Below are 26,792 nucleotides of genomic sequence, written 5' to 3' on the forward strand. Positions count from 1 at the left end.
GAAGTACACTGACTTGCTCAAGGCTTTTTGGTGATTGTTCTTTCACTGTTCCCTAGAACCTTTCTGTTGTCAGGTTGGTGGGGGCGTTGGATGAACATGGTTTGGCCATTTTGTGGTATAAGTACCTGGTGACCCTGAGCCTTGGGGAATTTGAGGGTGGGCAGGAAATGAGTTCCTAGTCCCACCCTCTTTTTTGTCTGCTGGACTTCCTACTCACGTATTCTGTTTAAACCAGTCTCCCCGGTCTAGCCTTTTCAGATCTGGCTTCCTCTCTGCTCTCACCACCCCGGATAATCTGTGGAGCCCTTGGGGTGATCTCGTTACACTGTGCCATCTCTGAGGCCAAGGTTTCTGTTTACTTACGTAGCCTTTGTCTTGGACTCGATGCGTGGTCGGTACCCAGCGAAGCCCTGGGGGTGCAGAAGTAGTCCTTGCTGGCCCCCCACTCTGGGCTCCGCTGTCCCGTCTTGCCCTTCCAGAACCCAGGTGAGCCCCCTTTCAGCCAGCAGTCAGGTGTCAGCTGTGTAGGCCTGCTCTTCCTTCCGTAATGAGGAAACTGAGGCCCAGGGAGGCTGCAGACACGTGTTCTGGTCCCACCTCCGGGAGGGCGTGTGACCGGCGAGCTCCTCTGAGACAGAGTCTCCCAGGGACGAAGACACTTGCTTAAAGCCTTGTCACAAGCTAGCTGAGGACTGAGTAATGTGGAGAAGAGGATTCAGATGATCCAGGCTGGGGAGTACATTTTGTTTTTGTCAACTGCATTGTTGAATGACTGTTGACGTCCATCTGTTGAGTTTTTGAAAATTGACAGGCTTTCTGATAAGTTTGTCAATGGAATTTTCTTTAGTCTTAATTAGCTTGTCAAGGTATCCAGAAATAGACACTTACTTAGAAAAACAGTTACAGTGAAATTAAGTGTGCACACTGCTCAGTGTGCATATTAAATCCATTTATGGATTTGTCTGACCATGCTGATCTCCGGTCCGGCTGTCCAGTCAGTGTTTGATGTCTTGAATGCAAAGATGTTTTAACTGTTTTTTTGATTATTTTTTACACCATAATTTCATTTTGTCTTCTTAAGGACCTATTAGGTAGGATTACCACCCGTCTGTGAGTGGAAAACTGAGGCCCAGAGAGGTTTAGCAACATGCAGGGAGCTGGCACAGCCAAGACTCAAACCCATTTGCTCCAGCAGCTCCTGTAGAAAGCCCATGGTGTGCTGGGCAGTCATTTCGATACTAGGAGAAACTTGGGATCTGAAAATCACCACCAAGTTTATTTAGAAGGTTGGACATTGTGAATGAGAGTTCTTGTTCCTAACCTTAGAATCCGTGAAAGAGCACTGCAGCTTGAATGAAAAGAATTTAATGGGCCATGTTAGTTGACAGATACTAGGCTTAGGATTGGAGTTTTTTTTTTTTTTTTTTTAAAGGCCGTCTCTTTTGAACCAGATCTGCAACATTTTTAAAGTGCTCCCTGTACATGCAGCAGATCCTTTCTGGTGACTCATTCCTGGGGAGCCAAGGGGCTGGTGTCTGCTTTGTTCCTGGGCACAGAAAAGCCTTTTCCTGCTTCTGTTTTCTGTCCGTCTTGGTCCAGGCAAAGTGTGCTGCACTTTCAAGCCCTCCAGAGACCGAAGAGGTAACTTAATTCTCTTTCTATTCCAAGCAGTGCAAGGCACTGGGTGCCCAGCGGGCTCGAAGTAAAGACATCCCCCACGTTCTCTCCTGGTGACCCAGCTGGTAAACAGACCAGGCTCACATCCCTGGGGGTGGCCCATCCGCTAGGGCTGCGCGCGATGTGGCTTTCAAAGCATGTATAATCCATCACTTGTCAATGCAAGCTTTGTCCTGCCCCCCACGCCCACCCCGCATAAGGTAATGTCATCGGAGCTGAGCGCGCCAAATGGTATAGGCCGTTTGGCTACAGAAGCTGTAGGTGCAAATAGCTTTGGAATCAGATGTGGGTACTGATTGGCCCCTGGGGGGTTGGCTTTGGCATTTGACTCCCTGGTTTCCTCTTCTCTAAAGTGGGGCTGGTAATAAACTTCCCAGAACAGAGCAGCGGTGTTTCTCCAGCTCCAAGCGGCAGGCCTTGCTTGTTAAAGCAAAGCGCTGGGTCCCAGCCCCCAGGTTTCGGGTTCATTAGTGTTGGTGGCAGGGAGGGCAGAGGGCGGGATGAGGCCCGAGAATTCGCATTTCTAACCAGTTCCCAGGTGCTGCTGGTCTGGAGACCAGACTTGGCAGTGAGAGGATTAAATGAGAAGGCATCTAAGGGGTTTTAACATGGCCTGGCCGTGCAGGGGAAACCCAGAAATGGGAGCTGCCTTCTGCCTCTTCAACGCTTCCAAATACTGCTCTGCAGGTGCTCGCTGACACTTGGGAAGGAAATGTGGTGTCTCCGAGAGATGTGTGCACTTGGGACCAGTTAATGGAACTCCCTCCCCCTTCCTGGGACAGATCAGATGGATTTCACAGTCTGTTGTTCAGAGTTTGCAAAAGTCTATTTTCCTTCGTTGCAATTAGTGGCTTCTCCATCAAGAGCAGACAGGTGTGTGTGTGTGTGTGTGTGTGTGCGTGCGTGCGCTGACGGCTAGGTAGCCCCTGTGTGTGGAACTTTTGATGCCCAGTATCTAATCTAATTTTCGCACGATCCTGCAAGGCCTGTCAGCATGTGTCTTTTTGCTTCTGCGCAAACTAAGGCTCAGAGGGGTTAGACAGCCTGCCCTGGGCCACACAGCCAGTACCTGCCTGACTGGTGTTTGCTGCCACCTGTGTCAGACGGCAGCCCACCTTCATTCCACATCTGCCACCACTCTGCCACCCAGGGGCTTCCATTTCCTCATTTTACCCTCACACCTGCCCGGGGAGGGAGACAGGTGTTTCGCAGGTGAGCCTGGGGGGGCTCAGAGGTCCAGCTTGGTGACGCGCCCCCAGCCATGGCCCAGGCCTGCCTGACTCCAGAGCCACCTCCAGCCGTTTCCGTGACCACGGTTCACCCCCCACCCCCGTCCCCGGCTGCCTGCACGGGTGCAGCTCGGAGGAAGCCTGTGTGGGCTGGAAGGGTTTTTGTGTTTGCAAAGCTTTGTTAGAATAATTGGCCGGATTGCTCTTCGAGGGAGGGGACGGTTCCCTTGGCCCCTAATCCTGAAGCTGTACACGCTGGTTCTCTAAGCGTGACACCCAGTTTGAAAGGGTGAAAATAATCCTCCAGCGCCGTTAAAATGTGATGAAATTATATCTGAACTCAATCGTTTTAAAGAATTGCACATATATATGTATATAGAATATCTCCTTCCCCAGCAGGCAGTTAACACCCGAGTTCTGGCAACCCGGTAATTTTCTCTGGTCTAACGTGTGCTGTTACGGGGCGGGATCCCTTCCCCAGGTTTGGAAATTGCCCGATGGCAAACAGCTCTGTGTCAGCACCTGCCCTGACTGTTGGAGGCCTTGGAGCTTTGGATGAGAATTTGTTATTTTGTCAACTCCTTACAACTCTGAGGTGAATAAATAAATGAAGGCAAAAATGTTGCTGTTAAAAGACAGACCTCCCCCCCCCCCCCCAAAAAAAAAGGCCATCTCAATAAAGGAATGCTGACAGGCTGAAAAATTCACTGGTTTTCTTGGAAGCAGGTCCTCCCCGAGTGCCTATTTGATACCCGGATCTGGCCCGCGGTGTAAAAGTTACACTTCTTTAGGAAACAGATGATCTGGAAATGGTTTGTATGCTACTTTATGAAAGGCAGCCCAGGAGATGTGGAAGTATTAGCATTTTCAGGACAGTTTCATGACAATATGGCAGAATATTTGAGGTCAGTGCTAGCCTGGAAAATGTGCAACACCGGCACTGGGTGTAAGCGAAATGCCAAGCTCCCAGCCACTGAGAACTTAGTCTAATCGAGAAGACAGAATTGACATTCACCAAACTGTGGTTTTGATCCTTTGTCAGTAGAAAGCCGAGGAATGGAGAAAAGTATAGAGTCCGGCAGGGTGTCCGAGAGAAGGTGGGATTTGAGCTGGATCTGGAAGCCAGGGAATGACCTCCGGGAGCAGAAGCCGGATGGGAGGGCGTTTGAGACCGAGGGAGTGGCAGGAGCCAAAACAAAGGGTGAGCTTGGGCTGTGTGCGTGCTCCCATACGTGCCGTACGTGTGCATGCCGTGTGTGTGCACACGCTGTGTCTGTGTGTGCTGTGTGTCATGCTTGTATGCCCGTGTGTGCGTGCTCGTGTGTGTGTTCACGCGTGCTGTGTACCTTTGCACACCGTGTGTGTGCTCGCCTGTGTGTATGCGCTGTGTCTGTGTGCTCGCTCCTGCAGCCTTCTGCTGGGTGGCTGCCTGCAGAGAGCACTGAGGACAGAGGTGGAGGAGGGTGTGCGGGCCAGCGCTCGACTGAGTGGGGTCTGGTTTCGTTGGGGCGGGGAGCTGGGCGGGCCTTTGGGGCAGGCGTGTCTCCGCCCCTGTTCACGGAAGGGGCCCTCGGCTGTGTCTGCAAAATGGTGTGCGGGTGCGGGCCCTGGCCCGGAGCGGCTCTTGGCAGCCAATTCGGGGGACAGTGCAGAGGGGATGTCAGGATGCAGGGGGGTCACAGCCCAGTTGTGTTTTGGAAGATTTTGGGGCTTCGCATGCTGGCGGTGAAGTTCCGTTTGCCCTGGCAGAGCAGCCGATCTCAGCCCGCGTGGCCTGGGAAGCAGCGTTTTTAGAAGGGCCTCAGATGACAGAGATCATCAGCGTGGGCTGAGGGTGGGCCCCAGGAGCCTCTGGGATTGTCAGGGACTGGGAGCCGGGAAGCAAGTGCGGCCATGAGGACACGGGGGGCCGGGGCCCTGGGTGCCTGGGGGTCACCGTGGCTGGGCCTTGGAAGGAGGAAGGCGGGTTTGGCGCCGAGTCTAAATGGGCAGGAGTGGGCGGCTCCGATCCACCTGCCGGCTGGTCCTGCCCGTCCTGCCGAGCGGGCGCGGCGGGTTCTTATCTGCTCCGCGGCTGCCAGCCGGGCCCTGCCTGGGCCCCTCCAGCGCGGCTGCCCTCTGAGGTCACCTTTTGGAGAGGGAGCTGTAATTGAGAGCTGTTCCTAATCTAGAGACTCGCTTTATCCCGCAGCGATGGGAAGGGTTTTGGCTGTGTATTCAGTGCATGTCACAGAAGCGTAATAATTTCTGCTGTTTCTGAAAAAAAAAGTTTACAGTCCAGTTTGCGCTTTATTTACTGCTCTTTGTGCACACGGGTGTCGTGTGCTCCCGGCGGGAACTGCGCGGTTGGAGCGGATGCGAGTTCCTGCCTTCGCGGCCCGGCCTGCAGGGGGGCGGCTGGGTTCTGGCCGAGCGCGTGCGCCCCGGGAGCAGGGCTGGCAGGAGAGCTGAGTAAGTGGCGTCACTGCTGAGACTGGAACCGGGGCTCAGAGAAGGCGTTAGTGGGAACGACACTGACGTAGAATCTGGAAGGAAAAGCGGGGTTCTGGGGGACAGAGATGAGCGGGGCTCCAGCGAGAATGAGTGGCCTGTGCCAGGAGTGGGGCACGGGGCACAGGCCGGAGATGCCGGCAGGACCTGCCCAAGACACGGCCCACCGAGGGCGCATTGGCTTGTGGCCCGAGGTTGCACCCCGAGTCTTCTGGGGCGAGTGGCAGGGCCGTGGGTCCTCCCCGCTGCCTTGTGGCCGAGCAGCTCTGCTCCTAGGGCGGGCGTGGGAAAGCCTCCCTCTGAAGGGTGGTCTTCTGCTGGGAAATCCCAGTGCTGCCCTTGGCACGGGTGCTGGGGACGGGGCAGGAGGGGGCCCTGGGGGGCGGAGGGGAGGCCGGCAGCTTCTCCCAGCACCCGGAGGGGACTCGCCTTTCTCTGTTTGTAGCGAGAGGGTGGAGGGCGAAAGGCCCCCCTGAGGGTGGCGTGGGGAGGGCTCCCAGGGTCGTGCTGAGCTGACGCGGTGACCGACAGGCCCGCAGAAGGAGACTCCCTGCACCGCAAGGCTGCCTCGTTGTCCAGAGATCCCTGGAGGGTTTCACTGGCCTGCGGAGCTGGGGGTGTCCCTCTGCTGTTCAAGCCCTGACGTTGCCCTTCGGGGCTTCCCAGCCTTTCAGCAGTGCCCCCTCCCCCAGCGCCGCTGCCAGCCGGTGCCTTCTCCCCCGCAGCCCACCTGGCACCGTCAGAGCTGGAGAGCTAAGGGTGACCAGGCTCTGCGTGGGCCCCGGGAAGTGGTCCCAGCCGCCTGCTCTCCTCAGTCTGCACTGAGGGTAGAAGAAAAGGGTCCCCAGGGGCCAAATCCTGAAACGCATCGGTGTGTATTTTTGGGTACTGTACCGTGCTTTTTAAAAATTAAACTGCTTGCTGTATTACTTTTCTGTGGCTGCTGTATCAAATTATCACAAATGTAGTAGCTTGAAACAACACAGATTTATCAGGTCACTGTTCTGTAAGCTAGAAGTCTCACCGGGGTCTCACTGGGCGGGAAGTAAGGTGTTGGCAGGGCTGATTCCTTTCCGGAAGCTTCTGGGAGAAAATCTGTTTCCTTGCCTTTTCCAGCTTCCAGAGGCTGCTGCGTTCCTTGGCTCGCGGCCCCTGCCTCCGTCTTTGGAGCGAGCAGTGGGTGCTTGAGTCTTCCTGTGTCACGTCTCTCTGACACACCCTCTTCCGCTGGACCCTTGGGACGATCTGGGCCCCCCCGGGTGGTCGAGGAGAACCTTCCCGTGTCAGCGTCAGCTGAGCAGGAGCCCTGAAGCTCCCTGTAGCCTTCACTTCTCCTTGGCCACGGGACCCAACGTGGTCTCCGGTTCTGGGGATTTTGCACAGCAGTCCCGACTTGCAGCTTCACTGGCAGATCAGAAGACTTGGCAGCAGGGCCTGTGCCGGTGCATGGCAGCTGTGGGCCACAGCCAGCACCACCCTCCGGTGGGCTTGTGTGTGCCATTCTCCACGCAGCCCCTGTCCCCCCTGTGTCTACCCACTTGCCTGCTCCAGGGACCGGGGCCTTACCCGGTGTCCGGGGCCCATGCACGTCAGCGTTCTGGTTCAGGGTGGCCGTGTGTGCCCACCCCGAGCCTTCCAGGCGGGGGCACAGCTCTGCTTCCGGAGAAGTCCTGCTGCCCCCAAGCCCTCGTCCCACCCCTCCTCCACTGCCTCTGCCTGCCCCCCTGTCCTCTCCCTCCCCATGCCTCCTCCCTGACCCGGGGTTCCCCATTCTGATGCTGTTGCAGGTGGTTTCCTTTATCATCACCCCTCTCACCCACCCCTCCTCTCCTGGCACACAACAGTGATGCATTCCGGTGCTTTCCGTCTCACCTCTGTATTGATTAGTGTTTGTGGAGAGCTCGTCTATAACTCACCTGTCAACAGTCAGGGCCCAGGGCACACACTTAACCCCACACCTGCTCGGGGCCTCGACAGCGGGATGCCTTCTGAGACCGAGTCCGCCGGCCCCACCTGCCCAGCACTCCTCCTGCCCCGGGAGGGCCCTAGGGATCTCGCTGTCCACCGCGCTAGGTAGCCGTGCGGGGGACTGACCACCCACCTGGCCGTCAGGGAAGGAGGGTGGCGAGGCGACGGGAGATGCCTGCGATTTTAAAGGGGGTGGGGGGCCCTGTTGTGGCCTCCTGAGGGGGGCCTGCCCCGGGGGCCCTGTGCTTTCAGGTTTGGGGGTTGGGCTCTGGCTGAGCCACCACTTGGACAGTTTAGGGGCATCTGCTGCTTTTACCCGGACGGATCGTTACTGACGTGTTAAGTGAGGATCTTGGGGAACTTGCCTGAAAACCAAACAAAACTTTCCATTGTGGAGAATTTGAAACATATATAAAAATAGAAAAAATGGTTCAGTGAGCCCCCATCATCAGCTTCAGCAGTTTTCATCTAGACTCTCCTTCCCCTCCCCCCACTGGATTATTTTAAAGAAAATTCCAGACTTCACGTCATTGAAAAGTGCTCCCGTGCAGCCCGTCCCTAACAGACACAGGCTCCTCAGAGCCTTGTTTTCAGTGGAGACGGCTTCCCGCCCTCCTCTTTCTGATTTTCCTGTGTTCTCTGGCCAAAGACGATTTTTTTAGTTGTTGAATAATGATCATCTTTACACAAAAAGTTGATTTGGGTTTTAAATTTTGTTATCAATTCATTAGGAAAAAATAATGAGAATTTTGCTACTTTTGGGGTGTGTGTGTGTGTGTGTGGTAAAACACACATGGCAGGAAACTTACCATCGTGACCATTTTAAAGCGTCGCATTCAGCAGCGGTTGGTGCTGTCACCGTCTGCTTCCACCACCCCTGTCCAGTTCTGGAAGGTTTTCATCAGCCCGAAGGAGACCCCCCCCCCCTCACTGAGCAGGGCCCCCCTTTCTCCGTCCCCCAGCCCGGTGGACGTGTCTGTTCTGGGCATCCCGCATCCGTGGGTAAGACAGCACGTGGCCTTCTGTGACGCGCCTCTCTCCGTGACGTGACGTGTCGTCAGAACCCCGTTCCGTCATTTTGTGTACCCACTTACCCCGTGAGGGGCTGGGTCATTCCCCGCCTCGGCCTCTGTGAAGAGCTGCTCTTTTAACTTGACTCATCGTTGCTTCGTTAGGAAGGCGGCAACGTGGTACCTGGTCAGAAAGAAAATGTCACGTGTGAGGCAGCGGGAGGGCGAGTTACTTTTGAGTCCGTTCATTTCAACAAAGACGCTTTGTCAGTGCCTATCAAGGTGTGATACATATAACATTACACGGGTGTGTGGAGCGTATCACGTTGGGAATCGTGGGGACATGAGGGCCCAGAGGCCTCCGATGGCTTCCATCCCGTCCGCTGGCCTTCAGGCTCTTGCCGACTGTCCATCTGTCTCAGACACGGCAGAGCAAGCTGCACCCTGGGCGTGGGCACCGGCCTCCTGGAGCAGGGCTGCCACGGGAGGTGCCTGGCAGTCTCTGGGCTCCTGTCCTCCTGCATCGTGGGGACAGATGTGGTGTTTTTGGTGTTGGCAGAGAGCTGTTGATAGAGGAGCTTATTTCCCCGGATACCCAAATCACCACCTTTTATGTGTTAGGAAACTAGTCAGATAGTCTGTGCCTTCGTTTTTTATGGCATTTTCATGACAGTGTGCTGGAGTTCAGGATGGCAGGTTAATGAATTATCAGTATGGAAAACAGTGGAGTTGGGGTATGTGTTGTTGCAGGCTGCTGATTGCAGGGAGGAGCTTGTGGGTAGCCAGACGTGGCCAGGTGCCAACTGGTGGGGCCTGGTCCGGGGCCTCTGTGCGGACGTGCCCTGAGTCCCCGGGAGGCTCGGCCCCGTGCCGCTGCTTTGGCACCTGTGGCCCCCGTCTCCCGCGTCGTGCTGTGTGTCCCATTTGGAGGGCTCGAGGGACACAGGTGTTCATTTCAGATCCCAGGACAAAGCGCGTTTTCTCCCATGAATCCGGTTTGTTTTTTCACTTTTTAAAACACAACTTAATTGAGGTATAATTTATATTCCATAAAATACACCCATTTTATATGTACCATTCAATGCTTCTGGTTTGTTTTTGTCTTGTGGACAATGTGAATCCTCTTTGCTTTGGCTCCCAGGAAGCTCAGAGCTGAGTGTGTCCCGGCTCTCACGTGGCCTGCACTTGGGATCGAAATTGGCTTCCTGGTGCAGCTTGGGCTTCTTCCATTTTTTTGCATGGTTTTGTTTTTCCTGTTTTCCCTGTTGCCTGGGTTCCTTTGTTTACTTGCTTTTCCTTATATTCTCTGCATTTCTCTAAGCCAGTGCTTGTATGTTAATTAGAGTCACCTAGAGAATTTTTTATTAACGGTGCCAGTGCTTGGCCCCCACTCCCTTCTCTTTGGTGCTCAGATGGGGCTTGAATGTAAGTATTTTTCCAAAGCTCCCCAGAGAGGTGGATTGGGATGAGGGGTGGGGGAGCACTGCTCTAAGCAGCAAGGGAAAGCTTAGTCAAGGAAAGGGTGGCGTCCGGGTGGGTAGCTGAAGCAGGGGAAGGCTCCCTGAGCTCAGCCAGTGGCGCCCCGGAGAAGCTCTGAGGGGCTCCTCTCGTTGGCTGAACCGCAGGAGGCCGCCCCCCTGTCCCCGGGGGGTTGGGAGAGGCCGTGGACTTGGCCGTGAGGACCTGGGCCTGCCTCTGGGGTTCAGCTTTGTAACAGTCTCCTGGGCCCTTCCGGACCCGAGCCGCGTGCTTTAGCAGTTGCACTTGCTGTTAGGATGTGAGCGTGGAGCAGGCCCGATGAATAAAGAGAAAATCTAAAACATCTTGGCCACTGTCCTGTCCCTCCTGCACTTTAGAAAAGAAAAAAGAAAAAACATTCCCACTCGCCCTGCTTTAAAAAGGAACAAGAAATTATGAGAGGGAATGCTATTTCTTGATTTTAAAGAATATATTTTATTAGAAGAAAAGAAATAGAAACAAGTGTTTCTTTAAACAAACAAAACCAAGTCCCTTCCTGTCCCCCTCCCAGTCCCCCAGAAAGCCCCAGACTTTTTTCATTTAGTTCCTTACCTTTGAACAACAGTCCTGCAGACGTAGTTTCTTCCCCACTGTCTGATAATCGACAGTTTCCAAAGGTGGTGCGAAAACGGGCTCTACCCAGACAGCCCGTTGGGAAACTTGGTGTTTCCAGGCTGGTGTCCCACAGAGAATGTTCCGAAAGCCTGTGTACGCACCCGGCAAAGACAGTGTTAAAATATGCAGACATGGAAAGGCTTGACCTGAGCGCAACCTCTGGTCTGACCCCCTGTGATCGCTGCGGGCGCTCTGTTGGTGTCCTCGGGGGGGTCCTGTTGTCCCGTGCGATGGCCACGGTCAGAGCGTCAGAGTGTCCCGGGTGACAACCGTGGTCCTTGTGTCCTGCGTGATGGCCGCGGTCAGCGCGTCCCCTTGGGGTGCGTCTTCTGTTCCGGGCACTGCTGCTCCCGTCGTGCTCCTCTGCTCACGGTGGCGTTCTGGCCCGGCTGCCGGCGAGCCGGGGGTTCCTGGGCTCTGCACGTGGTGACGCTCCGTCCTTCCTCTTCCGGGTTCTGTCGTCTTCCGGCTCCTCCACGTGGCTCTCACCCTCCGCCTCCAGTTCCTTGCCTTCGGAGGCCCCTTCTCTACGCCCCACCCGCAGGACGGTCCCCAACACCGTCGAGCTGTTGTTTGGTTCGCTAAAGCTGACGAAATGCAACGGGCCAGAAAGGGGCTGCTCTTCCGGGGGGCTTGTTGGCTTACAAGCCTCCGGTTCTGAGGCCGTGAACGTGTCCAGCTCAGGGCAGCCACAGGGCGAGACGTCCTTCTCTGACGACAGGCCCCGGGCACCCGACGCCGCTGTCACGGGAAGGCACACGGTAGCGGCGACTGGTCCTTCGCTCCAGCTTCTGGCTGCCCTGTCGGTGACTTTCTTTCTGATTTCTGTGTGTCCTCTCTCCGCTCCTGTCTGTTGTAGCTTCTCTGGCTTTTCTCTTGAGCTCTTTCCTGTCTTTTATCCTCTTACAAAGGACGCTAGTAAGAGGACAGAGCCCCCCTGAGCGGGCTGGGCTGCATCCCGGGTTTAGATCGTCCGCACGGAAGGGTCCTCCTTACGCTGGGCCCACACCCACGGGGAGGGACTGGCCTTGACGTGACCTTTGCTGGGGTCCGTACAGAGGCCAAGGGGCCAGTGGGACCAGCCGAGCCCCCCAGGCCAGCAGCTTTGGCCCCACGCCTCGAAGCCCCTCCGTGCCGAGGTGAGGGTGGCCCTGGGCTGGCGGGTGCCCTTGCTTCCGAGCGGGTGAGCTTGGGTGGGGCTGAGGGAGTGGTCCTTCTCGGGCATTGCTCGAATCTGCCACCCGGTTTGTCACCGCTGTTTTGGGGAGTCTCTAGAGGATAAAACAGGACCGTTTCCTTAGGAACCCGAGAGCCAGCCGAGGCTGTGGGTCACCCAGGGTCAGTGTGGCTCCCAGCACACGGTGCCTGACGGTTTCCTCCTGGGGGCCCGTGGCGCTGACGCCGCACATGGACAGACGGACGGGTCTCCCACGCTGGTCCCTGCTTCCCCACCAGCCCCCGCTGGCCACAGAGCAAACCCAGTGAAAGTGCGCGTCTCCCCACGGACTGAGGCCCTGGGGTGCACCGTGGGGGCCCGTGCCCAGCGTGGGGCCTGGCGCCTGGCTCGGAGCACGTCTGCCAGATGGATGTTCTTGGCGTGCTTCATTCAGCTCCCGACGGGTGGAGACATAAGGCATCCTCTGGATGGAAATTTAAAGGCCTCCATGAAGGAATTTTTTTTTCCACTTGGGAAAAAAAAGGAAAACCAGTTTAAAACTTGGAAAGGGCAGACGACTGTGGTCTTGCTTCAGAGAAAACTCATTCTGTAACACCAGCTTCCGGATCGAGTGCTCGGAAACTGGAGGTTGGTCTTCTGTTTTACTGCCCTTTGTGTCCCGCGGAAACCCAAATTGGAATGCGCTGGCCTCGGGTTTCTCTCCTTTCCGTGGGTGATGTGGAAATGCGGCTTTGCCTCCGTGTGTGGACTGCGAGGGGCTCCTTGTTGATTTGGCATCCTTGGAGCGCGGAGGCTTTCACTGCGCGACTTCCAGACAGACACTCGCATCCCTGTGCAGCAGAGTCTCACTTTTCCACTTGGGGCTTCTGTGTCTCCTTGTCACCCTTTTCCCTGGCCCCTGGTTTGACGTCTTAGTCCCCCCTCTCCTGCTTCTGATGCGCTCGGGGCTTGGAAAGCAGAGGCCAGGGCTGCTAGGTGCGGTGGGGGTCACGGGTGGCTTTGAGGCGCCCCCTCCCCTCACCCTGAGATGCCTGGGGAGGAAACCCACGTCCTTGGCCTTGGCCTCGGGCCTGTCCTGCGTCTCCCTCCCGGGCTCCTGGCTCGCTGCCCCTTTCTCCTTCCGTCCTTCCATGCTCTTCCCCAGCGAGGCTGGCGGGGCCTCTCCTCAGGGTGATGCCCTTTGCCAGTTTCTTCCCTGCCTCATCACGTCCCTGCGCGCTCCAAGGCCCGAGAGCCTGCTCCCTTGGGATGGTGTTTCTTAGACTTCCCTTATGGGGCTGTTGTCTGTCTGTCCCCTGCTCCCCGTGCCGTGTGTCCTGTGAGCTCCTTGCTGACGGGGGCTGGGCCTGCTTGATCTTGGTCTCTCTAGCCCCACGCCCTGCAGGTACCCGCTGCCTGTGTGGACACTCGGAGCCCTCTCCTCTCCCTTCCTCGCCCTGCGCCTTGGGTCAGTGAGACGCAGGTGCCCAGGGCCGTGCTGGGTGGGGCGCACGTGGATCTGTGAGCCCGGGAGGGACGGACCCGGGCCAGCGTGTCTGGGGGGCTGGTGGGGGCCCAGCCGCAGCCCTCGGGTGCAGGGCGGGGGGTGGGCGGACTGAGGGTGGCTGGGGGCCCTGCCCCCCGCCGATGTCCTGGCGCAGCCCCGGGCTCCTCCCCCCGTCTGCAGGTGCCCCCTGGGCCTGGCGTGCCGGCCCTGCCCACAGCCTGCCGCCCAAAGGCTTCGATCGCTTTCTTCTTGCTTTTCGGATGATGGGACTTGATTATTATTTTTTAATTAGAGGCTCTTTGGAAAAGAAATGAATGGGGTATTGGCATGTACTTTGGGAACGCTCAGCTGCTTGCCTGCTGCCTTTTCCCTAGCAGGTGAGCGCTGCAGTGGTTGCAGTAGCCCCATTTCTCCACGCACATAAAAAGCAACAGATTTACACTCTCCCTCTCCTTTTTTTTAACTTAGAGGCAGCGTACTGCATATGCCGTTCTGCACCTTCCTTCTGTTTGTCTGTGCACCCTGGAGGATTTTCCTCACCGCGGCTCTGGGAACTGTGTCCTCCTCTCTCCCAGCTGTGCAGCGTTCTCTGGGGTGGTGCTCCCTGCGGTTTTTTAATCCATCCCCTACAGTGGGGCGTCTGGGGTGTTCCCAACGTACTGCAGCATCCTGTGCGCACATCGCGTCCACGTTACAGGTGGACGTGTGCGGGAGAGCCCCACAGGGAACCGCCGGGCCAGGGGGTCACATGGGGTGACTGGTAGCTTCTGCCCAGGGGGCCCTGCAGCCGTCAGCAGCATGTGAGAGCCCCCGTCCCCCACCATCAGGACCTACAGGTAAAATCATATCTCGGTCTGTCACTCGTGTGCGGTGGCCGGAGCTTCTCGACTCTGCCCGTCCCTGTGGGTGTGACCCGCTGCGGGGACGACCTTTTGAAGAGGGCACGTTGGTTAAGGCGTGGCCCGGCTCACGCTGCCTGGTCCTCATTCTTTTACTGGGGTCCTTTATGGGAGAAGGACATTCAGACAGAGAGAGAGAGACAGAGAGAGAGCGAGCCACAGAGGGTGTAGCCAGAAGCTGAACATGGACAGAGCGTGGAAGAGGAGAGGCTGGCAGACACCGCGTGCCCTGCCCCGTGAGGAGCCCAGGGTCACCGGCAGCCGGTCTTCAGGAAGAAGTGTCGCCTTCATTTGAATGTTCTCTTGGCCTCAAAACTGTGAGCAGATAAATTCCCATTGTTTAAGCCGACCCACCTCATGGAATGAGCTTCCAGGAAAGCTCGGACAGGGGTACCAGGTCACTCTATTGGAAGGAATGGCACAGTGAAAGAGCTCGGTGGATGTCGATCCCCGACATACGCACGGCCGTGGTGACCCCGGAAGTCACCCCCGGGGCTCGGGGGAAGCCGGCCTCAGGCCGCGCTCTCCTCACTGGTGATTCTCGGCCTGCGCTTGTCAGAGAGACACCTGCCAAGCCGGATTCGGGGGGAGGGGCCCCATCTCGCACAAGCAGGTTACGTGGTCACCCATTCCCTGGTGGCTCTCACCTGCTCGTTCGGGTACCGACGCTCACACAAGTGGGGGCGCCTCCGTCAGCGGCCAGCCTGGGAGGTTCCAGGGGTGGCTGGTCCCTGCTTTCCTGAGCGTCACGCACGCTCCGCTGCGTCCGGCCAGCTCTCCGACCACCGCATCCTGAGGGAAGGCTGGCTGCCTCGCTGCAGCTGCTGCCCTTCTCCTCCGGAGACTGGTGATGAAGGTGGTCGGCCGAGTCCCGCGAGGCCACACTGTCATGGTCAGAGCAGGATGCCCGGGCAGGTGGGCACGAGGGGCCTGGAGCTCTGGGCTGATCGGGCGGGCGGTGGCCGCCTCTGAGGCCCGGTTGTCGTTCTGGCGCCTAGTGGCCGGGATGTGGTCCTCACGGCGGGCAGCCAGGAGCGGCGTGGGGGCCTCGGGGTGCCGGGGCGCTGTGAGGGGGTGCGGAGGGCTGGCTGGGAGCGCCGGCCCAGGAGGTGAGCCCGGCTGAAGCAGGAAACGGCTGCCACTCCATGATGACCCCTTCAGTTGGGTTTCAATTTGCGTTTTTTCTTGTGTGAGCTGATGCATTTTTTTGTGTCTTTAAGGACCATTTATATTTTCCTGCGAACACTTCTTTTCCCGTTTGTTATTCTCTTGGGTTATCAGGTGGTGGTGTTTTCTCAATTTCTAGGAGGTCGTTATATTTTTGGAAAATTAGCTCATTGTGTTATGAGCTGCAAATAGTTTTTCAGCCGGCGATTATCCTGTCCCGCCCGGATTCCTCTAAGGAACTCTGCCTGCCCCCCGCCGGCGCCAGTTTCCTGGGGTTTGACGGTCAGGCCCGGACTTCAGCGCGCGCAGATGCGTTTGGGTCCGAGTCAGGACAGGCCGCGCGGGGCTGCGGGACAGCGGGACAGCCGGCCCCACGTCCTGTCCCGGTGGCCTCAGGTGGGCTCGTGGCCGGGGGCCCGGGCCGGTGGGAGAGCTGTCCTCTGGGTGTGTGGCTGACAGGCCGTCAGGGTCCTCCCGTACAGAGCAGTTAATAATCTCATGTTAACACATTGTCATCACTCCCCAGAGAAACCCGTCCGCATCAGCATGTCCCCCCCACCTCTCATCTGTTTCTCTGTAAATTCGCTTATTCTGGATATTTATCGATGGACCCATACGGTATGTGGTCTGTTTATTTTCGTGGTTTCATGGGCATATAATTGATGTACCTTATGATACAGTTCAGCCGTCAGTTCCCACGGCTTTAGCATGTTACGGCGGTGTGCGACTGCCGCGCAGTCCAACGTTGGCGTCCTCCGTCACCCCCAGAGGCACCTGCACCCGTCAGCAGGCACCCTGCCCTCCCCCACCCCGGCCTTCCTGTGCTGAGATTTGCCTGTTGTGGACGTTCCTCATGAGCGGGATCGTGCAGTATTTATCCACGTGACGCCGCGTGTCCAGACAGAAGTCCGGCTGTTTTACTCGGCACGGCGTCCTCAGGGCCCGTCCCCATCTCACCTGTCAGGACAACACTCCCGACGGCCGAGGAGTCCTCTGTCGCATGGATGGACAGCATTTGGTTGGTCTGTTCTCTCCTGACAGACACTGGGTTGCTTCCGCCTCGTGGTGGCTGTGGGCAGTGCCGCCGTGGATGTGGCTGCACGCGTGTCTGCCTGATCTTGGGCCGTGTCCCTGGAGCAGGCCTACTGGATCCCGTCATGGTGTCCTCGCTGAAGTCCCCGCCGCCCGCATGTGGTCAAGGAGCCGGGGGTGTGTGTGGAGGGCGAGGCTGGGGGTGCAGTGGGGCCAGCGGGAGCCCAGGCGAGGGGGCAGCCTCTCTGCAGTGGGCACGCCCGAGCTCCAGAGGTGAGCACCCTGGCCCTGGCAGCTGTCCCCGATGATGATTGTTTCCAACAAAGCAGGACAAGGGCAGCGTAAACATCGTTTGCACAAAAGCATTTGGGCCATGGAGATAAAACCAGAAAGGAAAATAACAACTTGATTTCCTTTTGGTTTTTGTTTTTAACGTTTGGCAGTATGCTTCTCATCAGTTAAGAATTAAAAAACAAAAAACAAAAAACAACCAACTCTCTAGGGTGCAACCTGCTGTTTGTTCTGCTCTGGCTGTGGGGGGGACGCCCAGGGTGGGGGCCTGTGGACCTGGTCCGGAGCAGGTGGGGGCAGCTATGGCAGGAAGGAAGTGTGAGCCGAGTCCACCCTGGTCCTCGCCGGCCGCCGTTTCCATTTAAGGGGGAAACTGAGTCACCGGAGGAGAGCAGTCACTGCTCTCTGCCGAGTGGCTGCTGCTTTTACCCGGGGAGGGTTGAGAAAACAGGCTGGGCATTAAGTTCTGTGAGAGCGTCTGGGGGTCCTTGATTTCAGTGCTGCGTGAGGATTAGGCGGATCAGAGAGGTGAGAGAGAGGGAGAAAGAGAGCTAGAGAGAGGGGGCCAGTGAGCGAAAGGGGGCGGGAGGGGGCGAGAGCGCGGAGCAGGTGGGGGTCGGCCTGGGCCCTGGGGACTCATTCATTCCCTGGCAGATGTGTGCCCGGCGCCCTGCCAGGCCCGACACGCAGCAGCGAGGACAGTCGGGGCCTCTGTCCCCCGAGAGCCTGCAGTCCGGAGGCCGCGGAGGGAGGGAGGGAGGGAGGCTGGGGGTGAGCCGGAAGCCCGGACGCCAGGGCTCCAAGGCCCCCGACTCAGCAGGTGCGGGAGGCAGCGGGGGGCAGTGGCACGCCATGGAGGTGGGCAGAGGAGCGGAGCGCGGGTGTGGGCTTCTCCCTGCTGCCCTGCAAAGCCACCCTCTCCCGTCCTCGCCGACCCTGGCGACAGGCATCGCTTTCCCGCCTGTCTCCACCCCACTCCGGGCCCCTCCTTGGCTCCGCGGTCCCGGCTCTCCTCTGCTCCCTCCTTCTGCCCCCGCGCCCCTGGCCCTCTCCACCCCCCACGCCGTCCACCGCCAGCCGCCGTGGTCTGAAATGGAGCTGAGTGTGGAGCCTCTCTGCCCTGCACCGCCCCGTCCCGCCCTCCTGGGAGGGCACCCCATCCTCCTGCCCCACTCCCCACACCTCCGGGGTCTTCCTGTCCTTACCCCCCACCTCCCCGCTGCTGCTCGATTAGGGGTCCATAAATGCCACTCAGCTGCAGCCCCTGCCCTGCGCCCTAACAAAACAAAACCCAGCGTTGGCAGCTTTGCCTCCAGCGTTTCCCAAAATACTCGAGTGGCCCATGGGTGACCGTCACTGGTCTCCATAGCTGTTTGTCTCAGACACGCCCCGGCGTCCTGGTGGCTCCTCAGTCAGCCACGGAGTCGCCTCCCGGCCCGGCGGGTCCGCTCCCAGGAGTGCCGGGAGGAGTGGAGGCGTCGGCACCCGCGCTCTAGCAGCGCTGTCCCCGACACAGCCCGGGGCCCTCAGCGGGTGAGCTGGCACAGACCGTGGTCTGTCCGTCCGTACGGGGGGACAGCAGCCGGCTGCAGAAAGGAGGGGCGCTGTGTTCCGCGTGACAGTGCATGCACACCACCTGAAAGCGCCGCGCCGCGTGCAGGGCCGCGTGCTGCAGGGTCCCGTGTGCTGCAGGGTCCCGTGTGCTGCCCGGTCCCGTGTGCTGCCGGTCCCGTGTGCTGCCCGGTCCCGTGTGCTGCCCGCGTGCACAGCAGGCGGCTCCGAGGAGACACGGCCGGGCCGGGGGCCAGGGGCTGGGGAGGGGAGATGGAGCGACTGCTGATGGGCTCCGGAGTCCTGTTTTCTTTTTCTTTTTCTCAGCTTTTTGTTTATACTTTCAAACTTACGGGATAGTTACAAGAATAATACAAACCCCGCACAGAGAATTCCAGCATGGCCCAACCCCTCCGATACCCAGATCTACCAGTGCTAACATCTGGCCGCATTTGCCATGTCATTCTGTCCATCCATCCATCAATCCCGTTTCTGAACACTTGAGCGTAGATTGTGTGCATCCTGCTTCTTCAACACGTGATACTTCCACGTGCATTTAACAAGGGATGTTCACTTCTGTAACCACCTTAACCACAGCTGTCAAGTTCAGGAAGTTTTACATTGAGGTAAAGCTCACAGTCTATATTCCAGTTTTTTCCTGTGTCCCAATAATGTCCTTCTGGGCCTTTCTCCTCCCTTATTAGATCCCATCCAGGATCAGTCACGTTTTGCATTTAATTGTCACGGTCTCTTTAGTTGCTCCCTCCCTCTCGCTCTCATAGTTGTGGGAGCAGATACACAGCATACAGTCCCCCAGCTCAACCTTTAGTGGGATTAATCACATTTACAATTTTGCAGCACCCTCACCGCCTGCTGATCCTAAAATGGTCCCATCTTGGGATTCTTTTTGGGGGCGATGAGAATGTTCTGGAACTAGATAGAGGTGATGGTCGCACAGCCTCGTGAATGTGAGTTATATCTCAGTAAAAACGAAACAAGACCAGAGGAAAAACACAGCAGTAATGCTCGGGTTTCTATATATTATCTCTTAAAGTGGTGTCTGAGTTGAAAAGTAAGTTGATTTAAATGAAAACGTCGAGCAAGCGACAGCTGAGCTCATGGGGAGGTAAGTGTTCTGGTTCCCACCACCTGCCTGGCACCGGCACTGCAGGGACGTCTGCCCTCCTTGTTATTTGGAGGATGTGACAGCAATCTTGGAGCCAAGGAGCCAGAAGTCCGAGCTGCCGGGCGTGTGTGGGCGGCCACCCTGGCACAGCCTCGGCCTGCCGGCCATGCCGCCTTCTGCTGCCAGGCCACCGTCCCCGGGCCCCTCCCCTGCCCTCGCCTGCCTCCTGCTGCTCAGTGCACTGCCCGCCCGGAGCCCACCCTGACTGAAGCCGCTTGCAGCCGGGGGGACCCAGGGGGCTGCTTTCTGGCAGCCGTCACTGGGGGGGGGTGTGCCCGTGGCCTGGCTGCCCTGTGCCCCTGGCGCCCTGTGCCTGTGCAGGAAGTCCTGGTCAGGGCCGGCGTCGGCTCCACCATACACAAAACAGCGTCACCAGAGGGAGAGGCAGAGCCGTTCATAAAGCGTGTGCCGCACACATCCCTGCACCCTGGGACAGGTGGGCAGGAGTCCTGGGGACACACCTGACACACAGGGACGTGACAGCAGCCGTTGGAGGTAACCCAGGTGTCTGTTGGGAGACTGGGTGTTAGCTTGTTGGATAGTAGCGCGATCGGGTCCCGTTTAGCAATGGAAATGCACGAGCTGCAGCTGATCCACGTGGGGTGGCTGGCGGAAGCAAATCGCCGAAAGCTGGGTGTGACTTTGTTTCATGTACCTGTGCAAGAAGATCGTTTCCTTGTTTAAAAAGCAAGGCACTAACCAAGCGCTGGCTCCCCGCTCCACGCCCCGCCACTGGTCACCTGTATTCTGATTTGGGGCTGAATTTGCATATTCCAGTCATTTCACATAGTGAGAGCATGCAGTGTTTGTCCTTTTGTGTCTGGCTTATTTCACACAAATGAATGAACTCTAGTGTAAACTATGGGCTGTAGTTAATAATATAATTATAACTATTGGTTCATCAATTGCAACCAGTGTACCCCACGAATGCAAAAGGCTAACGATAAGCAAAACTGTGAGTGTGGGGCCGGGTTTCTGGAAATTCTGTGCGCCGTGCATGGTTTTCCTATAAACCTACAACTGCTCTAAAAAACAAACAAAAGTCCCGGACCGAAGCCGCCGACCCCAGGCCGCCCTGGGGGCTGTGTGTGTGTGGGGTGGGGGGAGCCCCGGAGCCCCTGCAGACCCCGGTGGTGATGGCCGGGCCTTGGGGGGCAGCGGGATCGGGGAAGGTATTTTGTTTTGGTGTTCTGTGCCTCCCACGTGGGTTGCACTTATCCTTTTATAGGTACCCAACGTTACATAATGAAAAACTTAAGAAAACACAGGAGCAAAAAGAAAGCTGGGCCAGCTTGCTCTTTTCTTGGGAGGAATCTGACCTTTAAGCGTCGGGAAGGAACATTCCCTCCTCATGTGCCCAGTCAGTGTCGGGGAGTAAATAGAAGGCTGGGAACGTCTCCAGCAGAGCGGAAGGAGGGATGGCGTGTTTTCATGCTGCACCAAGAAAGGGAGCTCAGCTTCAAGTGTGGTGACCCGTCCTTCTCCCGCTCGTGTCTCGGCCGACAGCACTCAGGCCCGGGGAGTAACACTCACCCCTGAGGCTGCCAGAGTCGCGCTGACAGATTTAGCAGACGACACCGTCACGGCCAGGATGTCGCTTCTCAGAATGTGAGTTCTGAAGAACACATTTTAAAAAAATAGTTAGGATTCGATTCCACATCTCTGGCCTGACTGATGTCACTGTGTGGAGGCTGCAGAGCCGTCCTGCTGCCCAGGGAAGCCCTTGTGGGAGATGGTGAAAGCCTCCTTCCCGTCAGCCACCCCACACAGGCCCCCCCAGCCCCAGCGCCCTTGGTGTGGGGAGCCTCCTGGGGAGGGCTCCACTGCCAGCCCCCCGCCACCCCGGCCTCTCAAGCGCCCAGGCCGGAGGGTCCCGGCCTGCAGATTTGGGCTTTGTCCAAGCACCGGATTTGTCTAGCCCGAGATAGAGAAGAGGTTGAGAGGATGGGGCCAGAAGCAGATCCTGGTCCTGCTGCTTGCTGTCAGCACAGCCCTGGCCAGGCGTGTGGCCTCTCCGTGCCTCGGTTTCCTCCTCTGTAAAACAGGGATCCTGACAGCACCCCCAGGACTGTTCGTTGTGGACTTGAGCAAGGAAGCACACGCATGGTGCCCAGGGCAGGACCTGCAGAGGAGAGATGCAGGTGGGGACGGGTGGGGATGTTTGCCGGGCCGTGTGTCCCTCCTGGGCAGTGTCGCCACCAAGCCAGGCCCGGCTTCTGCCCCGCAGTTCTGTCCCGGGCGGCATCCTCTCCTGCTTCGCTTGGAAGTTGTCTCTGAGTTGTCCTCGAGACACACTGAAATCATACAGATGCAGATACCGTGGCGGGGGGACGCATGTCGTGTTTGGCAGCCCCTCGAGGCCCCTCCTCCCAGCACCCTGGGGGGCTGAGCCGAGCGCACGTTGGGAGGTGGTTGTGGTCGCTCCCTGGTGGACGTACCCCCTTTGTGAACGTGATCCCTCCGAGATGGGCCTTCAGTTAAGGCGCCCGCCCCGTCAGGTGCACCGAGTCCCGGCACCCGAGCCCTTTACGGGCAGTCAGCAGGCCCAGAGGGGAAAGGGGTCTCCGTCTCTCCTGCAGCCCACCCGCTCCCCCTGAATTCCAGGGAAGGGAGGGACTCACCAGCACCCTCCTGGAGGTTCCCTAAGGGTTCAGATTTGCCAGGTTGGTTGTTTGAGCCGATCCCTGTAACAAATCTCTCAGTGTCTGTGTGCACACGTGTATATGACGTGTATGTGTGCACGTGTCCTATTGGTTCCGTTCTCTGCTGAACCCCAGCTAATTACAGTGTTTGGTACCAAAAGCGGAGGGCTGCCGTGACAGACACGAAGTGTGGACGCGGCTTTGGAGTTGGGTCGTGCGCGGAGGCTAGCGGAACTGCGAGGCGCGTGGTGGGCGAGCCGGGGCTGTCCCGAAGGGGCTGTTGCCGGAAACGGGCTAGAGTCCCTCCACGGAGGCCTTAGACCCGTGTTACTGGAAACCGGGAGAAAGGCACCTCGTTATGAAGTGACAGAGAGCTTGGGAAAACTGTTCCGATGTCAATTGAAAGTGGATCTTGTAAGCGATGAACTTGGGTATCTGGCTGAGGAGATGGACAAGCCGAGTGTGGGCAGTGCAGCCTGGCTTCTCCCGGCAGCTTGCAGTGAAGCGCGAGAGGAACTAGCGCAAACCCGGGGGCGGTTGTCACACCTGCCTCTGGGAAAGCTCTCCCAGCCGGAGAGGAAGATGGGGATCTGCGTGGTCTCTGCTCACCCAGGCTGTCGGGGTGCCATGTGGTTGATGTGTGGAGGCTGCCTGGTGCCACCCCCGTGCCACCTCGTACCATCTCTGTACTACCTTAAGCTGTCCCCATACCACCCCGTGCCACCCCCGTACTGCCTCGTGCCGTCTCTGTGCCACCTTGAGCTGTCCCTGTGCCACCTCGTGCCGTCTCTGTGCCACCTCTTGCCGCCCCTGTCCACCTTGTGCCGCCCCCATGCCACCTCGTGCCATCTCCCTACTACCTTAAGCTGTCCCCATACCACCCCTGTGCCATCCCCGTACTGCCTCGTGCCATCTCTGTGCCACCTTGAGCTGTCCCTGTGCCACCTCGTGCCATCTCTGTGCCACCTTGTGCCACCCCTGTGCCACCCCCATACTGCCTTGTGCCATCTCTGTGCCACCTTGAGCTGTCCCTGTGCCACCTCGTGCCGTCTCTGTGCCACCTCATGCCACCCCTGTGCCACCCCCATACTGCCTCGTGCCGTCTCTGTGCCACCTTGAGCTGTCCCTGTGCCACCTCGAGCTGTCCCCGTACCACCTCATATTGTCCCCGTGCTGCCTTGTGCTGTTCCTGTGCCACCACCAGCAGCAGTCCGCAGGGGGTGGTGGGGAGATGAGACACCCTCCCCGAGCTGCCCCTGGGAAGAGGCGGGCACACGCTCCCGGCACTGCTGGTTCCGGAGCAGAAGTGAGCACAAGTTCCGTCTTGCACAGGAGCTGGGAGTACCTGCTCTTCACCTGCCGGGTTCTTGGCCAGCACCTTGAGCTCCCTCCGAGAAGAGCGTCAGTGCTCGTGCGTAGAGCGGGAAGTCTGTGGAGACCCTGCCGAGGGCCCCGCAGCTGCCCCTCCTCAGCTTCCCCTGGGCTCTGGGCACCCCCCCGCAAGAAGCCAGCCCGGGCTGAGTTAAGCAGGAAAGCGTGGGAAGTCTACGTTTTCCCATGCCGCTCTGCATTTTTTCCCAAATGTCTCAGGCAGGAGAACTGTACGGATCAGGTGGTCGCCCACAGCTCAGCCGCCTGTAGAAATGGGGGTGCCGTTGGTCCAGGGGCACAGGCAGCACCCCGGGCCGCTCTTCCTGGGGGAGCCACAGCAGCTCTGCTTGGGGCTGGTCAGACTCAGGGGTCCCCGCCAGCCCCTTGGAGACGCGGGGGAATACGCCCTTGACAGAAGAGAGGCCCCAGAGCGAAGCGTTCGGGGAGCCTCTGGTCTGCCCGTCTGTGTCATCGGGGAGTCCCCGGTCCCTGGCTGGCGGGTGCCCCAGGACAGCCTGATGGCAGAGCTGGAGCTCGAGCCCGTGTTCCCACCTCCGGCTTCTGCGCTCTCACTGCTGCACAGCAGCGTTTGCTTTTTGGCTTTACCTTTTAAAAAATGTGGCCCATGATTTGGTCATTTGCAAAACTGCTTTGAGGAGTGAAAGAGAGGCAGGTGGTTTCCCTTTGCCCCATCATCAGGAGTGTTTGCTGCTAAGCCCTGCGAGGGAGCCCCGGCCCGGCACCCCCTTTCGTGGATGAGGGGAGGAGGCTCGGGGAGGTCGGGGGCCACGAGACGGCCCAGCCTGGAAGCCGCGCTGGGGACGCCCACCACGAAGGCAGTTTGCTTCACGTCGTCTTTTAAAAGCGAGTGCGTTTCGACATCGTGTTCTCCACATGGGGCTTCCCTTCCCGGACGCGCAGTGGTTAGGGCCGGGGGAGCTTTCAGTAACTGACTTCTGCTTTTGAAACTCACCAGGTGCCTGCAAGGCCGCGGGAGGCTGCGGACATTTGGTTTGAGCTCTCCCCTCTGTCCTGCTGCCAGCCGCGTCCCCGCAGGTGCTGCCCGGTGGCTCCTTGGGGACGGCCGTCTGCCCCCCCGGGGTGTCCTTCTCGCCCAGCGTGCCCTCCAAGCCGCCACGGTGGCGCTGGGTGAGGGGCTCCCTCCTGCTCCCCAGAAGGAAGGTGCGGGGGGAGGACGGTGGGGACGGCGTGACGTTAGCGGCTTGGTCTTCCAGAAGTCTAGGCGTAAACATGTGCTCTTCCCCCAGATTCCTCCAACTCATGAATGCACAGGTGTATTTTTTTTTTAGCCCATTTTTTGGATAGTGATATAACATTCAATTTCTCCAGCCGACAAGAGGTTGCTGGAATACAGATGCTCGAGATCAGTTAACAGAATCTCACTGTTTTTCTGGTGGGAGGAAAATGAAGGATTATTACTTCTTTCCCTTTTCAATTATCCCTTCTGCAAGAGCAAATCAGGCCTTAAATTGTTGCCAGCTTGGCCGAGGCAGAGTCATAATAGGCCTTTCTCGTCGCTGAAACGACCGCTGTTCAGGAGAATCCGGCCCCGTCTGCCGGCACTGACGGGTCCCTGTCTTCTGGAGCCTGTTCTGCTCGGTCACGTGAGATTGGGAGTTGCGGTCCCAGTTTCGCCCTGAAATGGTCGCTGTACCCTTTGCCCTGGTCGGAGGAAGGGCTCGTTCCTCACTCAGGGACCACACATGCAGGGGGTGACAGCCAGTTCCCAGGGGTGCAAAGTATTTCGTGAGTTTAGCTTTCTGTGTGTCCTGCCATGGGTGCCGTGGCCCTCCCTGCAGCCGCCCAGGCCTCCACGGGAGCTGGTGAAGAGTGTGGTGTCCGGGGCTCTCCAGGGGATTCTGGTGCTCATGGTCGATGGACCAGGCAGGAGGCACCGTCACCTGCAGTCATCTGAGTGACGATTTCCAGATCTGCTCATTCCGTGACACGTTCTGTGTCCGGACGGTCCCCGTCACGGTCCACCCGGATAGACTGCTGGGTCCCTGGGAGCTGATCTTGGTCCTGAGGATGGTGGCTGAAAAGCCACCCCCCGACTTCCCTGAGGGACGAGGTGTAAACCCCCGGCCGGGAGAGCCACCGTCTCTCGGCCCGTTCACCTCGCGGGTGGTTCGGGGACCGCCGGCTTCAGGGGTCCCGACGACGGTGTCACACCTGCACTGGCCCCTGCCTTGTGTTGGCTCCGGCCCTGTGGTGCTGCCGGTGATCTCGAGGTCCCAGTGCTAACAGGGCAGGCCCCAGCAGGCCTCCGGGTGGCCCTGCCCCGCCCTGGCCACCGAGTCCGAGGGAACGTGGCGCTCTGTGGGTCAGGCCCGGGTCCCACAGCCCCAGGGAGAGTGAGGCGCAGGGCGCTGTGCGTGTCGGGCTGGGGTCTGTCGCCCCGGGGAGAACGAGGCGCAACTGAGTCGCTGTTCCTGAGAGAAAGGGGATGTGGACGTTACATGGTCACGAGCGACAGCCTCCGTTTCCGGAATGGAAGTGAAGTATCCTTCGGCTCAAAGAACCTTCCCTGGCTCGGGGGCTAACCGGAAAAGCGAGCGTCCCCTCTCATCCCGAAGGCCCGGCGGGGAGGCTGCTTCGCCAGGCCGCCGACACCCGGCCCCTGGACTGTTGCTTGGAGCTTCGCCACCTCAGCGTGGTCACCTGCGGTTCCCCTGAGGGGCCGGAGACCCCGATTCTTAATCCAGTAAGTGGTTGCTTACTGCAACTTAAGACAGGTTCCTGGGGCTGAGGCTGGAGGACGTGCTGGGGGGTCTTGACGCTTGGGAAACTTCGTCCCAGCCCCTCATCTGAGGACATGAACCCGTCCCGGGCCAGCCCCGCCCCGCCCCTGCCTTCCCCGTCAGGGCAGAATGATTTGTCAGCCGTGAATAGTAGATCCCACTCTAAAGCCAACTTGCTGTCTCTATTCAAAAACATTTGAAGTTGCAGAGAATTGTACAGACTCATGAACTTAAGTTACCACTTATCTTAAAATAGTTCCTGATAACACCCGATGACTGAATGAGATTTCTAGAGAAATCGTTAATCACTGATGTTCGAATGGCTTTTGTCTCTTCAGTTGGATGTAATTTATGAAAAGTCCTTCCAGCTTTTTCTTTTTTTTCCAGCCTGGGTGGGTGTGCTCAGACTCGCTCTTGGGCGGGCACCTGCCTGGAGGGGAGCAACTGTGGGAGCCACGGTGTGTCCTGAGGGTACCCCGTGGGCTGGTTTGGAGCTGTTGTGTACCCCGTAAAAAGACTGTGCTCTTGTAATCCACTCTCGTGGGGCAGACCTATTGTGGGGGGTCCTTCTGTTTAGGTTGTTTCCATGGAGATGTGGCCCCACCCATCAAGGTGGGTCTTAGTTTACTGGTCCTCCATGAGATGATGAAAGGCAGAGACATTTTGGAGAGAGCTCAGAGACACTTAGAGAGAACATGTCCAGAGACACTTTGGAGACAGC

At 58.1% G+C, this 26,792-nt stretch overlaps 1 protein-coding gene across 6 annotated transcripts in view; it reads left to right on the plus strand.

Moving 5' to 3' along the window:
* The window catches only part of EPN2 (epsin 2), a 63,785-nt gene that overhangs the window by 2,166 nt on the left and 34,827 nt on the right, over window positions 1-26,792 (plus strand). The window contains exon 1 of one of the 6 annotated variants that reach the window (XM_037810291.1): window positions 1,435-1,641. The exons of 4 other annotated variants lie outside the window; for them this stretch is intronic. The gene's annotated coding sequence lies outside the window, so the exon portion shown is untranslated. Of the gene's footprint in view, window positions 1-1,434; window positions 1,642-24,567; window positions 26,035-26,792 lie in introns of those variants that run through there. One more of the 6 variants, XM_037810292.1, reaches the window with a different exon arrangement.

The sequence above is a fragment of the Choloepus didactylus genome, chromosome 18 (genome assembly GCF_015220235.1).
Source record: "Choloepus didactylus isolate mChoDid1 chromosome 18, mChoDid1.pri, whole genome shotgun sequence".
Classification (NCBI taxonomy): domain Eukaryota; kingdom Metazoa; phylum Chordata; class Mammalia; order Pilosa; family Megalonychidae; genus Choloepus; species Choloepus didactylus.